This window comes from Podarcis raffonei, chromosome 3, assembly GCF_027172205.1.
Source record: "Podarcis raffonei isolate rPodRaf1 chromosome 3, rPodRaf1.pri, whole genome shotgun sequence".
NCBI lineage: Eukaryota > Metazoa > Chordata > Lepidosauria > Squamata > Lacertidae > Podarcis > Podarcis raffonei.
Window position 1 is genome coordinate 59102143 of NC_070604.1, and position 15415 is coordinate 59117557.

The window sequence follows — 15415 nt, forward strand, 5'->3', positions numbered from 1 at the left end:
TATCTCTCATCATTCCTTACAACTGCTAAAGCTATAATCTGCTGAAGCTGTGCAACATCACACCCTTCCTGAGATTTTCATAGCTACTGTAGCAAAACATATTAGATGTAGCCAGCGCAGCTGCATTCATATAGTTGCTGGAAGCAAATTCAATAGCTGCAGGGTCCTTGCTTAACCAAATTGTAAAATGTGACTCTGGGGTTGCGGTGCTCATGTCGCTTTATTGGCCAAGGGAGCCGGCATACAGCTTCCGGGTCATGTGGCCAGCATGACTAAGCCGCTTCTGACGAACCAGAGCAGCGCATGGAAACGCCGTTTACCTTCCCGCCGGAGCGGTACCTATTTATCTACTTGCACTGTGATGTGCTTTCAAACTGCTAGGTTGGCAGGAGCAGGGACCAAGCAACAGGAGCTCACCCATCGCTGGGATTCGAACCGCCGACCTTCTGATCGGCAAGCCCCAGGCTCTGTGGTTTAACCCACAGCGCCACCCGCATCCCATATGATGCAGCATACAGTGTGCTAAATCTATTAGTAGCAATCCTGGAAATTTTGATACTAAGCAAAGGAGAAAGGCACTTTGAAGCAGTGGCCAGCCGTCGGTTGCACAGCAGCAGCAATGCCGAGAGAGGGACAAGGATGAAGAAAACACTGAAGAAGTGGCTGATCTTGGGCTCTGTACCAGCAGCGCCAGCAGTATTAGGTAGAAAGGGGTCTAAGTCACCCTGTGCTGATCCTTTCAACCTCTGATATCTATATTGGTCAGTGGAACAGGACACAGAAAATATGAAAGAAAAATAACCGATGGTTGCCAACAGTGGAGAACCGTTTATAATAATGAAAGTTCAACTTAAGGCAAATTCTGTGGCGTGGTCACAGATATGGAAAAATTGGACAAAAGCAGACAAACATCTAGAAGAGAAAATGATGGTCTGTCTTCAAAAAGTAGTCAGCAAGGCAAAAGTAGTGAGCAATGAGAATAAGCAGAAAACTGGAAAGTAACATCCAAGGATAAATGGATGCATATTTATGTAAAATAGGCCATTTCCTCTCGAAAGAGAGAGAAAACTGCTCTGTTAGTAAACACAATTTTATTAGGCTTGTTTGTGATACTGTAAAGCATGTTAGTTGTTAGATGTAAAACTAAAGATGAAATCTTGGATGCAAAACATATGAAATGTCTGCTAAGGTTCAATGAAGTGGTCCTTGGTTACCCAAAAAGCAAGTGCTTTATGATATGAGAGAAACAGCATTAGAATATAATCTACTTTGTATTTTGGAGATTGGTTTGTCTGTCTATTCTATATAGACTTGGCCACCCGTTGAGATATCGTCCTCAAACTCAGAACAAAGTTTCCCAAGGTGGGGGCAGGAGTCTTTGTTGACAGTTGGCTACAGGCCATTTTGAATTACTGCCTGGTTTTAGGCCTCTTGTGATAGATATCATTGCCAAACTTGGCACAAGGGCTCCTGAGGTGGGAGAGGCAGTCTTCGTTAATGTTTGGAGCCTGGGTGTCACTTTGAATCCAGATGGCAGACTGAAACATGACTTTGGCCGGACCTCACCTGCCATATGGCTACCTCTGAAGGTATCACCCCATGGAGCAGGACTTTGCCCAATTTTTTCACGATGGTTCCAATCTCGAGATAATGTTGCTTAATTATGGAGGTGAAGGTGGCAATCTTCATCTACATTTGGCCACCAGGGGCCATTTTGGATCAAGATGATGGACCAAATTAACCCTAATTAAACATCTCCCTAAAATTCATTTGACTGTTGGTCAGGTGCTCCCTGGATCAGGTTGGTGCCTTTGATGTCTAAATTTCACAAATTTCACAAATTACACTATTAAAAAAATCATTTGAATTCTCAGGCTGTACCGGCTACTTGTAGTTAATATGCTCAGAAAATGATCTATGGTGCCTTATGGCTTTATTAAGGCATGCTGCTTTCTTTTGTGCATGAAAGCAAGGTATATCTAGAAATACTGTGCCAGTAATGAACTATTTATTTTACTTGTGATACTTTTGTGGCTCTAACTGTTCCATTGCACAATATGTGAGGAGCTCATGTGGAAAGACACACCAGCCCTATCTATTACTCATTTTCACCATTTTCTGATTTAAATCTTAAATTGGTGTGCAAAGCTCCTTTGCCCGGCGTTTAAGCTATTTAATCAGAAGCTGAGCATAAGCTGTGTGATGTGACACTACGGCATGTAGCAAAACTACAACATATCATGTTAGACTTAGTTCAGGCTGAGTAAGGAATAAAATTCCACTCCAGCCATCTTGAACTAGATGATCCTTTTCATCTGGAGTACATTTATCCCTCTATCCCTCGTCTTTAGGGAAAGTACACACAGCCCAGACCTAAAATGTAATACTTCATTAAAAACCCTGTATTGAATAACCACATTTTCAAAAGACACATTTCAGCTGATTGCAGGAATATGGCCCTCAGTGCATAGTCAGCAAATAAGAGGATGATGCCGATTAGCACAGACATAATAGCAAGAGTCTGTTGGGTCAATTTAAGGAAATGGCAGGAATCCTAGTGGCTGGGCGCACACCTATTCAGTGAAAGACCGTATAATAACTTAATCCCTATGATATCATTTTCATCGACATGTTGGTATTTAACTGCATTTTCTCCACCCACCCACCTTCTAGTCCAGGAAGGTAAAATAATAGCTTCTCCCCACTGAGCAAACAAACTTGAGATTCAGTTTACTGTACAATAAAATTTGAATAGGCTGATTCTATTTGGACCAAAGCGGGCTGAGAAATTCTGCCTGTCAAGGGTTTTGTGATCTCAAAGGAGAAACTTCATTTTGAAAATAAATATTATTTATGTCTGGAAAGTTTGCAGCTGTTTTCCACCGACTGCCCCGCTAAGACACACACACACACACACACACACACACACAAATTTGTATAACAGCTGGATTGGTCTGGGCAACTTACTGATCACTAAGTTCTTAGGAAGAAGAAAAATGCATACAATTTCTAAGTAAAATGTAATTTTTATAGACTGTATTGTGGAAAAACTGAGGTGACAAAACTTTCATAGGCTTGGTGATCATTCAGATCTCTAAGTGTACCTCCTCCATGAGAGAACTAGAAGACAGCAGGCCTATTTTGTGGTGGCTCCTTGCTTGTGGGTTGCTTTCTTCAGGGAGCCTCCCCTGGCACCTTCATTAAATAACTTTAGAAGCCAGGCAAAAACATTCCACTTCTCCCAGGTCTTTGGCTAATTAAATATTCTCCGGCATTTAAAATGGTGGGGGTGGGGTGGGGGTATTGTTTTTGTTTGTTACTATGGTATGTATTTTTGTGATTCTATATTGTAACCCGTCCTCTGATCCTTGGATGAAAGGCCGTACAGAAACTGAATACATAAAATTAAATAAATAAATGCTGAACCAGAGAGTGGAAATATATTGTGTCCCACAAACTGACCGCCTTGCAGGAAGTTGGGCTGAATAACAAGACACCACGTAGCAGCAAAAACTTTGAAATAAATTAAGTGCATATGCCATGTAGATACAGTGGTACCTCTGGTTACGTACTTAATTCGTTCCGGAGGTCCGTTCTTAACCTGAAGCACCACTTTAGTTAATAGGACCTCCCACTGCTGCCACGCTGACGCCGCACGATTTCTGTTCTCATCCTGAAGCAAAGTTCTTAACCCGAGGTACTATTTCTGGGTTAGTGGAGTCTGTAACCTGAAGCGTATGTAACCTGAAGCATATGTAACCCGAGGTATCACTGAACATACAAAACTGAAGAGTTGTAACATTAAGATATGTAGTCCATTTTCTGACGACAGGGAAACTTTCTTTCCTTTCCCAGGAGTGGTACAAAGGGCAGCCTTAACATATGGAACAACGTCTGGTCAGAAGACAGGGTCAACCTGTGAACTGGCAGGTTGGCAGGACTTGCAAACAGGGCTGCTCTCGTCGTCTCTCCAAGAGCAATTGCAGGTTCTACTCTCACTCTCAACTAATGCACAGCACCACTCTAGTTTCTCAGTTTTCTCCTCTAGGTCATTCTCTGGAAACAGGGATGGAAGACTTGAGCCAGGGGTGCTGACGCTTTCCTTTGGGACTGATATTAGTTCCCAGAATACAGTATTATCCAGCTCAGCACATGTCCCTAGATAATGCTCAAGAGAGAATGTGAATGACTGACTATCTGAACAACTGACTATCTGACTATCATGTCAATTTGGAGGGGAAAAAATAGTTCACCCCAGTCATAATAATACCAAATACCCAGAAAGCAGGACCAGGTGGGCCATGTGGAGATGTTTCCAAATATAGAAGTAGGACCTGGCTGGTGACACTGAGTGGGACAGCTTTACACTTTTACAGTGGTACCTTGGGTTACATACGCTTCAGGTTACATATGCTTCAGGTTACACACTCCGCTAACCCAGAAATAGTGCTTCAGGTTAAGAACTTTGCTTCAGGATAAGAAAAGAAATCGGGCTCCGGCAGCGCGGCAGCAGCAGGAGGCCCCATTATCTAAAGTAGTGCTTCAGGTTAAAAACAGTTTCAGGTTAAGAACAGACCTCCGGAACGAATTTAGTACTTAACCCGAGGTACCACTGTATTCCAATTTGATATTGTTGGTTGTTATGCTTTCAATATTCAGTAACATTTCGTTAAATTTTCAAACTGGCCTGGTTTTATGGCATTCTTAAATCCAGAACCTGGAAAAGGGGACACTGTTAGAAGCTATACAACACATTTCCAAGAACAACAAAAATATTATTCAAGTTTTGGTTTTGGCCATGGTCATGTTTATTTTACACTTCATCTTTTTTCCCTTGCAGAAAGGTTAAAAGACTTGGTTTAAGCTTTAAAAAAATCTTTTATTAAGCAAACAAAAATAAGAATTAGACATTTTCAGTTTCTAAGAAATAAGGAAATTAAAACATCCTAAGCCAATATAAAACAAACTTATTTCCACTACAAATGCTGTTTTGGAAGGAAAAAAATATTTGAGCTTTCATAGGAAGCCCTTTTGTTCTTCAGAACTGAGATTGGTGTCCTAACCTTCTTCACATTTACTTGAGAATATGATCTACATTGAAGTGTTGCCTCCCCCCTGATGCTACCCCACATGGGGGGATATGTGTGAATTTGGCAGCTATACGGACAGGGCCAGTTGTCTGAGTTCTTTTCAACCCTGTGAAGTTTCAAAATATATAGCTAGAATGTAATGCTGAAGTTTTCATACGAATTACAAATAGTATTCCATTTTTCACTATTACGCAAGTCCCAGGCCTTTGGATTGCAGCGAACTCTTCACTCATCAAGATCACAGTAAATATTATCATATGAATCCAATGAGTTGAATTCAACATTTGAGGGTTGCTGTTGTGCAAGCTTACATGTCACTGATATAACAACAACAATAGCAGCAGTAGTGTGAGGGCTTTAGCAACATCTTTAGCAAGCACAAGACCCCCACTTGGATCTGGCTGTTGCACTACCTTAAGAACAAGTCTCCTGCTAGTGCAATGGCAGTTGCACAAGCAGACTGTCACAATTGGGATATCATCATATGGGTACAAACATATTTGCTAATCTAAATTTCCTATTGAGTGACTGTTTAATTTTCCAATGAAACTCCAAACCCCAGTGTCCATTCTGATAAATGAATTTACCCTGCAGTTTTATAATCTTGGAGAGATACTTAGTCAAGATGGAGCCAAATATTTAATAGAATCATTAACTTTGCTACACTGTATTTTAAGAGAAGTGATGTTACTGGGGGAAAACAACCCGTTTGGGGAGTTCTTCCAGATGGTGGTTATTTCTTCTTGCTCAAGTTTTCCACCCAAATCTTATGCATCTATAGTCATCACTGCAGTCCCGTCCCGTCCCCCCCCCCGTTACAAAATTATAGGAAAACCAGCAGGATAAGTGTTGGGTACAGTCCCAACATATGTGTACAGTGTAATCACAAAGCTGTCTAAATATCTGTGCTGAGAGGTTACATAATTCTCGCACTTGCTCATGCGAACTTTAGTAGAGTCTGTCAAATAATTTGATTTGGGCACTTTCCCATTTAACTATGCAAGAGGTTGTGGAAAATAATTCATTCTGAATAGAGAAAAAGACTCCAGAGTACTGTGATATACTTTGAGGTGTGTTAGTAGTGATTTTGCGGGGGAAAGCAGTAAACCTAAGAAACACACAGGGCTTAATTTATGTTAGAGCTCAACCCCACCAGTCCATCTATTTTCAATGGCTTAACCATGAAATATGGATAGAAGAAAGTGAGGCTGATGAAATGCAGAGCGCTCAGTAAGAACAGAGGATGCCAGCATATCTGGGATAATAGGAAAGAGCATCCCGATCACAGTGCTTCTGGACAGAAGTAATCCCTGGGATTTTCTTCCACTCCAAAATCAGCACCAGGCATAACAGTAATTGATTTAGGTGTGCTGCTGCTGCTTGACAGTGTAATCCTATCTATGTCTATTCAGAGGCAAGCCCCATTTAATACAGCTATGATGACCTCAAGTTAAGTGGGTATATGATTTCAACATGTGAAGACCAAAGCCCGCTTTGGTCCATGAGATGCAGAATCTCACGGATCGTGACCTGTCTGCAAAGCAAACTAACTCACTTCTGGCTGGCACACAGTCATGCTTTTGGCTGCTTACAGCACATTTTTAATCAGGTGACTGGCAAACCCACCACCATCCCATTTGATTCGTAATAAGCCGGCCTGCTGAGCCAATTCTTCTAAAGGAAATGGGGAAATAGCTCAGGTTATTCTAAGCCCATTCACATACCAATCACATGCCTTCAATAACAGAATCGGAAACACCCTTGGAAAGAGTTAAAGATGAAAATGACAACTGCAGCTCTGTGCGAGTAAGGATGCTCGAGGTGGCTTTGGCAGCACTTCCTTCCTGTTTTCACCTCCCATGAAACCGATTTCAACAGGACAATTCATTCAGAAGACAAATACAAATTTCCCTAAAGCTTGTTGAACGTTCTTGAACCTGGAATGGAACTGGGGAGGAGGGGTCCTTCGAACACGTTACGTTGCCATATACAGTAGTTCTTTCTATGCAGGGTTTTCTGTGACCGTGCCGCAGCCATTGTGCAATGTTTGTTGGTCATTTGTAGCCTTTATCTTCCAAAGCAGCCCTTTTCTGTCAAACTTGGCTCCATTACCACTGAGAAAGCTGTTTCTTGTCAGATTTCTTGGCTGATGCTTTTCTTGATGTGACCTTTCTCTTTGGGATGTGTCAGTGACATTCGGTTATATCACGCAGCACATAGCAGAACATAACTTGGAGGGATTGTCAAAGAACAGTAGCATAGGATCTATTCAAGCCTTTCCTCAACTAATGAGTTAAAAAACTGAGTAATATGCCAAAAGTTAATTGGGTGAGATACTCTCCCCTGTTCTGGCCCCTTTGTTCTTCTTGAAATGGGAACTAAAAGTTGGCCGTTTTATGGGCTGCTAAAAAATCTCTCTCAAGAGAAGGGAACATGTTCCCATTCTTTCTGACATAAAGAATATCTGGCATCATGTGAGGGTGAGCAATACCGGTCTGCCAAGCAAAAAAGTGCAACTTCCTTTAGGCTTTTCATATGGCCTAGCTCATTGCTCAGGTGTGATGGACAATTTTGGCCAATGGACTGCTCTTTTGGTTCACATCCACTTGTGGGATAGTCAGTCAGGTAAAATTGTCTTCTGGTGACACAAAGAATAAGCAGCAATTCATATCTGATTGTGAATCTGGTTTAAGCTTTGGGGGTGAACTGCCTGATTGCGTGCTTGCTTCTGGAGCCTCCGTAGTGCCTTTGCAGACGGTATAACTATATTTGCAGAATAGGTTATTGCAACTGCTTCAAGAACCTGAGGAGAAGCTCCCATTAGCAGATGCCAACAGATGCCAAGACTGCCCCCCTCACTTATTACAATTTTACTTATTCCCTATTTTCCCCAGGCATCTGAGCGTATGAATCATATTAAAACAAGTTCGTTGGCATCCGTCTGTCTCGGGAGACAATGGAGGAGTGTGTCTTTGGGTGGTCAGGTCAAGCTGAAACATTAAACCACAACCATGAGTAGATACATCATCTGCCTACTGGACAGGAGGGTCAAATGGCCAGCAGGGCAGGCTCAGGACCTGAGGGTATGTCATTGCCTAGGCAAATGTTTCAACTTGCCACTCTATGGCTAACTGCAGGATCTGAATGGTCCCTGATCTGAATGGTCTCAGTTTGAACCAGAAGCTTCTGACACATGGCCAACATTCAGCAGATCCATTTCCCCCATCAATAGAACAAACCACTTTTTCAATGTCTTTCTTCCTCCAAGTTCTTAGAAAGCCACCAGCCTTGTTCCTTTGGAATAAGGCCATCCTAGTAAACAGAAACCTGTTAGTTCTGTGAATGTGTTTACTGTAGCATAAGCTTTCATGATCCAGACCATTGTTAGATGCTTATTCTCTGTTGGCAGAGTAGGATAACCCTTCATCTAATGAAGTAGACTCTGGCCGATGAAAGTTTAATGCCACAGTAAAGGTATTAGTTTTTAAGGGGCCGCATGACTCTGTTGGTTTTGTTGTAATAGACTAGGGTTACAATCCTAATCCTATTTGTCTGGGAATAAGATCCAATAGGACTTACTTCGGGGTAGACCTGGTTAGGACTGCAATGTAACACGGTCACCTACCTTTAATAAGTCCCAGGAGCTTTGTTTAATTATATGTAAAGCTTTTTTAAATAAAAAAATGGAATACAATAAATGTATTGATGATAATATGAGGCCTATTGTTTATCTATTACAGTGACTTACAAAACAGAGATGTTAAATGTTTACATGCAGATGTTTGGGCTTCTGCCTTTGTCAGTTGCTTTGATGTGAATCAAAGGATGCTGCCGCCCAAGTGTTGGTTACAAAGCACTGAGGCTGTAATATTCAGAAGTGTTGCATTTCTGTAGCTGAGCAAATGCAGCACTCCTGAATATTCCATCCTAAGTGTTCCATACCCACAACCTTGGCCACAGCATCCTTTGATTCACCTCAGAGAAGCTGAAGAAGGCAGACCTTTTGCTGTAAGAATTCAGTTATCTTAGATTTGTAAGTCACTGTAATTAACTGCAGTCTACCAGGATCCAGAGCAAATTTGTCTGGAGTACTATTTGAGATCTAAAAATCCTTCCTCAACCTCGGCCCTCCATATGTTTTGAGACTACAATTCCCACCGTCCCTGACCACTGGTCCTGCTAGCTAGGGATCATGGGAGTTGTAGGCCAAAAACATTTGGAAGGCCAAGGTTGAGGAAGCCTGAGATAGATGATAGATAGACAGAAAGAAAGAAACTGAAATTCTGTATCCATATTAATGGATGTGACACTGGATGTGACAATAATCCGGCAACCATGAGAGCTTTCCTCTCAGTGCAAATACCAGCTGTAGGGAGGGGGGCAATCTGGACCAAAACCTCCCAAGCAACTTGTGTCAGCCCAGCTGGTGCCAAATGTATTGCTCTGCTATCCTTTGGACCATATCAGAAAGGGCTAGAGCAGGGTTTTGTCATCTGGGCAGTCCAGGACCTCCATATACACTGTCTAGGCTTGCACCCCAGGTAGGTCACATCAGTGCTGCTAATATAGCAGTTTGACTTCACCCCCGGAGGCATACTCCATACCCTCCAACATTTCTCCGATGAAAATAGGGATATCCTGAGGAAAAGTGAGACATTCCGGGATTAAATCAGAAACCAGGATGGTTTCTCCAAATCAGGGATGTCCCTGGAAAATAGGGGCACTTGGAGGGTCTGTTACTCCATTGTCTCTTGAGACAGAGATGCCTACTTCCCTGAATCCTAGCAGGGTCCTTGACAACAGGAAGAAGACAAGTCTCATTCTGAGAAAACCAAGTGACACATAAAAAGCCTTACATAGTCGTATATAGGCAAAACCTAGGCAACGTGGAAACATATGTATTGCTAACAGAGAACGTAATCACACTTTCACATCTGGAATTCATGTTCATATTTACTTAATAATAATTAGGAGGAGCCTGTGGTGAGCTTCGTTTCCCATCTGGGAACATAACATCACAATAACTAAAAATAAAGATGAGGAGAAAAGGCAAATACGATTTGTATTATGTAACTGTATAACACTTTGAAAATATCTTGCACTGCAAACTAAATGGCCTTTCGTAACCATGATTAGGGCTCCCAAGCTGAGTCTAAAGTTAGTCAGTCACTCAAAGACTGCAGACAAATGCTAGTACATAACTTGGGAACTCCCAACAGAAAATAAAAGTAACACTATTGCATCCCACATTCCAAAGGATTTCCTGGGCATTTCTCCATTCTCCTTCCTCACCTTTCCATGACCAAAATTAGTTTTATTACCACAAAATCTTCAAGGAGTGTTCAAAAGGGCAACTTCCTTTGGTTATTTCTAGATGTGCATGCCCAGATTCAATGTTTTATTCCTTCTTCGAACGAGAACAAGTATTCGTTTTGAGACTCTCACAGAAAGTGAACAGAAGACTGCTGACAGAACATGGCCAGCGGTGGCATCAGTGGGCAGCTGATCTGATCCTGCCAGATCCTGTTCCCTTCTGCACACAACTGTTCTATACTTGGAGCGAAAGAGGCCTATGCAGACCTTAAGGAGCTGCATGGCAAGGAGATTGCTTTGATTAGGAAACTGACATGGCGAGGGGGTTAAGCACCCTTGCCTGCCGCACTATTGTTCTGATCAAATTGGCAATGTGCTTCCCATGGCTACGTTTCATAAGAAAAAGAAGAGATCCAATCACAGATATCCCATGTAACATGTAGTTTAGCTCTTAACAGTGGCGCCAAATAAAGCATCTGACATTTCTTTCATCAGTTTTCAGTTGCTCAGTAACAAGATATGAGATACATACTTGTGGCATGAGAAGGCTTTCATTACTTTCCAGTTTTCCTTAAGTTGCATATTTATCATCACAAGTTTAACAGAAACATTCTGACTTGCCTGACTTGATTTGACCAAAAGGCTGACACTGTCAGTACAAGATACTCTTTTCACCACTAATTTGTGCTTCAAGAACCCTCCTGCACACACCCGGTCATCCTATCACAGTAATAAATGAGGCAGAAGAAACTCCAGATATGCATGGATATTTATGTTAAATGCCACTTCACACATGAATGATGGATTAGATCATGGGTAGGCAAACTAAGGCCCAGGGGCCGGATGCAGCCCAATTGCCTTCTCAATTCGGCCCACGAACAGTCCGGGAATCAGCGTGTTTTTACATGAGTAGAATATGTGCTTTTATTTAAAATGCATCTCTGGGTTGGAAAACAGCTGCAAACTTTCCAGACATAAGTAATATTTATTTTCAAAATGAAGTTTCTCCTTTGAGATCACAAAACCCTTGACAGGCAGAATTTCTAAGTCCGCTTTGGTCCAAATAGAATCAGCCTATTCAAATTTTATTGCACCATTGACCTCCAACTACAGAGAGAGGGATCCATAACAACCTACAGCACCTCAGCTGTTCTTCAAGGGAGCATAGGAGTACCCCCTTAAGAATTTTGGGAAATGGTCCATGGGATTTTGCTTACATAATAGCTTAATCATAGAGATTATTCTTTAATTTTCTCCTGCAACACTTTGGACTTTTCCTGCCTTGTTATTTTACTACAGCTAACCCCACTGGCAACATCAAATCACCTCAGGAACACGGGGAAATTAAAAGGCCGATTAAATGTTTTAATACTTTTAATCCTTGCTTGTTATAATTTGATAACTGAAACAGATTTTCTCTGTGGGCCTCATATCAAATCACTTTCAAGCTGAAAGAAACCAGAAAAGCTTTTAACTTAATTGAGGCGGTATGAGCAGCTCAGAACTATCTCAAAGGCTATAGGATATTGCATCATAGTTTTCCTCGTTTCAGTGCTCTCCTAGTACTTCTCCTCCTTTATTTAAATTCAAATAACTTATTATTATATTTTCCCCTAAACAGTTTTGATGGGATTTTGTTTTAAACAGAGAGGTTTTAAAACACAAAGTCTGGGCTTAATAAAAACAGCTATGAGTATCAGGAAGTGGCAAATTACAATCCAAGTACAGCAAACCCAAAACACACCTGTCCTCATACTTGGCTTTATATATTCCATGTATAATCCTGGCTCAGTGCTAAGTAGGGAAGGACACTTTCCACATAATGTTCTTGAAACTGGCATTGGAATGCCTTCTCAAATAGGATCAGTTACTCAACCTTGCCATATCATCATCTCTGCAGAAATGGCTCCAGCTGGTGAGGGTGGAGGAGGACATAACATGATGACATGTTCACAACAAAAGGTATGTGATCCTTCATGGGCTAGAAAAGAGTGGGCGAGCTCAACGTGAAAACGTCTTTGGCAGCAACCCAATGTTGTATATAGCATGTAGTTCCACAGTCCAGGTCAGTGTGAGGTATCATTTCACTGATGGCTGGTATAAACATACAAGGCTAAGATACAGATACAGTGGTACCTCAGGTTAAGTACTTAATTCGTTCCGGAGGTCCGTACTTAACCTGAAACTGTTCTTAACCTGAAGCACCACTTTAGCTAATGGGGCCTCCTGCTGCTGCTGCGCCGCCGGAGCATGATTTCTGTTCTCATCCTGAAGCAAAGTTCTTAACCTGAAGCACTATTTCTGGGTTAGTGGAGTCTGTAACCTGAAGCGTATGTAACCTGAAGCGTATGTAACCTGAGGTACCACTGTATTGGATAAGTTAGCCCACATAAAGGAGAAAGGGAAAAGTTCCTTGGCTGTATTACAGTGCACCATACATCTATGGGCTGCTAATTTCCTTCTTTACTTCTGAAGCATAAGGACATTCAGCCCAACTAATGAACATAAATAATCCCCGATCAATGTTGGCAAGAAGGTCTTTCTGAGGGCTTACAACTGAGGGATAGACAGATAAGGCTCCATCTTAGGTACAGAAGTCCGCTTAGAAACTCATGGATGACAATCCTCAGTGAAACGGAGAAAGACTTCATTTCTGGCCATTTCTCCTCCCCATGCAACCCTCTCCCACAAATTTGCTCTTGAAGGTAAGCACACCTCCTGGAGCAAATTGAGGGGGCTGCAGAGGATAGGAGGAATAGCTGAAGATTGCCTCTTTCCTTGTTTCATTTAAGTCTTCTGTCAGCAGATTGATACTCAATGGATTCCACACAGTGATTTTTCTAAAGAAAAAGAAGAAGAAATGATTTAGCTTCTTGAATAAAACCAAAAGATGCCAAACTCAGCTATACCCTTCTAATAAAAAAAATAAATCCAAATATATTCATTGTCAAATTTACTGCTCGATTCGAGACGGAAATGTGCCCTTCTGCAATCTAAAATATAGAATTTTGGACCTACAATGAAAACAATGGCAGCTGTTTTGTTTTAATACACTCAGTGACTCTTAGTGAAACACATGTAGTTGTTTTAATTTTATGGTATGCTTAAGCAGCACCTATAATTGTGAAGATACAGATTACCCAGTTGCCATACACTTCCAGGCCCAGCTCTGAACAGTTTTTAACATGCAAAACTCCTTATAAATCAGTTGGGAGTCTTGTCTTATAAAGGATATTAGAAGTGGATTATTGTACTAGGTACAATGTGTACCAGAGAGAGAAAGAAAGAGAAAGCAAGAGAATGACCTTTTAAACATTTGCAGGGGATTTGTACTGGTTATATAAAAAAGTCATTTGCATCCAGAGCACTAAAATTAAATATTTATAATGCAAATCAAACTGTAACGTAAAAGGTGCAATTCAAGTAGCTGAACTCGGTAAGATTTAAGGCGCCCCTTTGGCAAACATGCAACAAATTTCCACTATAAATATTTACAAGGAGATTAATTTTATTTACTTTCATTTTTATTATTGTAATAAATTTACCTACTATTATTTGGTACTTCAGTTGCCCATGGGCTTCTTACATATTTGTTTGTTTGCATGCTATAAAGATTAATTGCCTTTAATGCTTAGTTTATATTAATATAAATAATGAAGCAATTTGAAAGACAAGGATGAGGAAGGCCTTGGACCTAAAACAGACGTGAAGGGCCAGTGTTCAGATTGTCTTCTATGTACATTACCATATTTCCTTTAAATTACTTGGATGGTGTTGCCTTACATTCTATTGATATGCAGAAGTGGGTCACCTGATGGGGTGGAGCTTCTAGCAAGTGGGTCAGTGTTCCTAACTGGGAAGGTGTAGGTGCAAGGCTGCAGATACCCAACACAATGTCCCTTTGCTAAAGTGTGCAGTTCTGAACCACCCAACCCCTTTTTACAGGGCTGCTTGGAATTGTGCTTATTTAAGAGCAATGATCTTTGCTCCCAATACAGTAATGTGTGAGCTCAAGAGTTGGCACTGTATGGTTTGTTTTAATCTTCTAGAATAGCAATTATCAGTTCTTTTGGGTGGGAGCGAATGAGGGGCTTGAATCCTACCTGCTGCTTACCCTCCCAATGTTAAAGGAGGATAAGGGGATTGCAGAGAAGCTGAACAAATTCTTTGCATCTGTCTTTACAGTGAAAGATATAGGGCATATCCCTGTGTTTGAACTAACTTTCAGAGGAAGGGTGTCTAAGGATCTGAGAAAAATAGTGGCAACAACAGACAAGGTGCTGGGTCTTCTAGACAAAAAAATGACAAATCACTGGTCTTAAAGGCACCCACCCAAAAGTTCTTAATGAACTCACGTATGAAATTGCTGACCTGCTAATAAAAATAAGTAACGTATATAAGTCTGCAAATTCAGCCCCTATACCTGACAACTGGAAACACTATTTTATAAAAAGATGATCCAGTGGAGATCCTGGAACCTGCAGGCTGGTTAGCTTAATGTCTGTCCCAGGAAAGCTGGTGGAAAGCATATCCAAAGATAAAATTACCAATCCTATAGAAGAAGAAGTCTTGCTGAAGCAGAACCAGCCTGGCTTCTTCATGGGTAAGTCCTGTCTCACTATCCTGTCAGAGTTCCTCAAGTGTCTGCAAGCAGATGATCTGGTGGAGATAGTTTACAGTGGTACCTCTTAACCTGAGGTACCACTTTAGCTAATGGGGCCTCCCGCTACCGATGCGTTGACGCCGCACAACTTCTGCTCACATCCAGGGGCAAAGTTCGCTACCAGGAGCATCTACTTCCGGGTTAGCAGAGCTTGTTACCCGAAGCATTCATAAGGAGGACGGTACATAACCCGAGGTTCCACAGTACTTGGACTTTCAAAAAGCTTTTGACAAAGACAAATGACTCCTGAGTAAACTTAGAAGCCATGGAATAAGAAAAGAGTTCCTCTTGTGGATCAGTAACTGCATTGATGTAAAAGTGGAGTTCACCCCAGGATCAGTATTGTGAC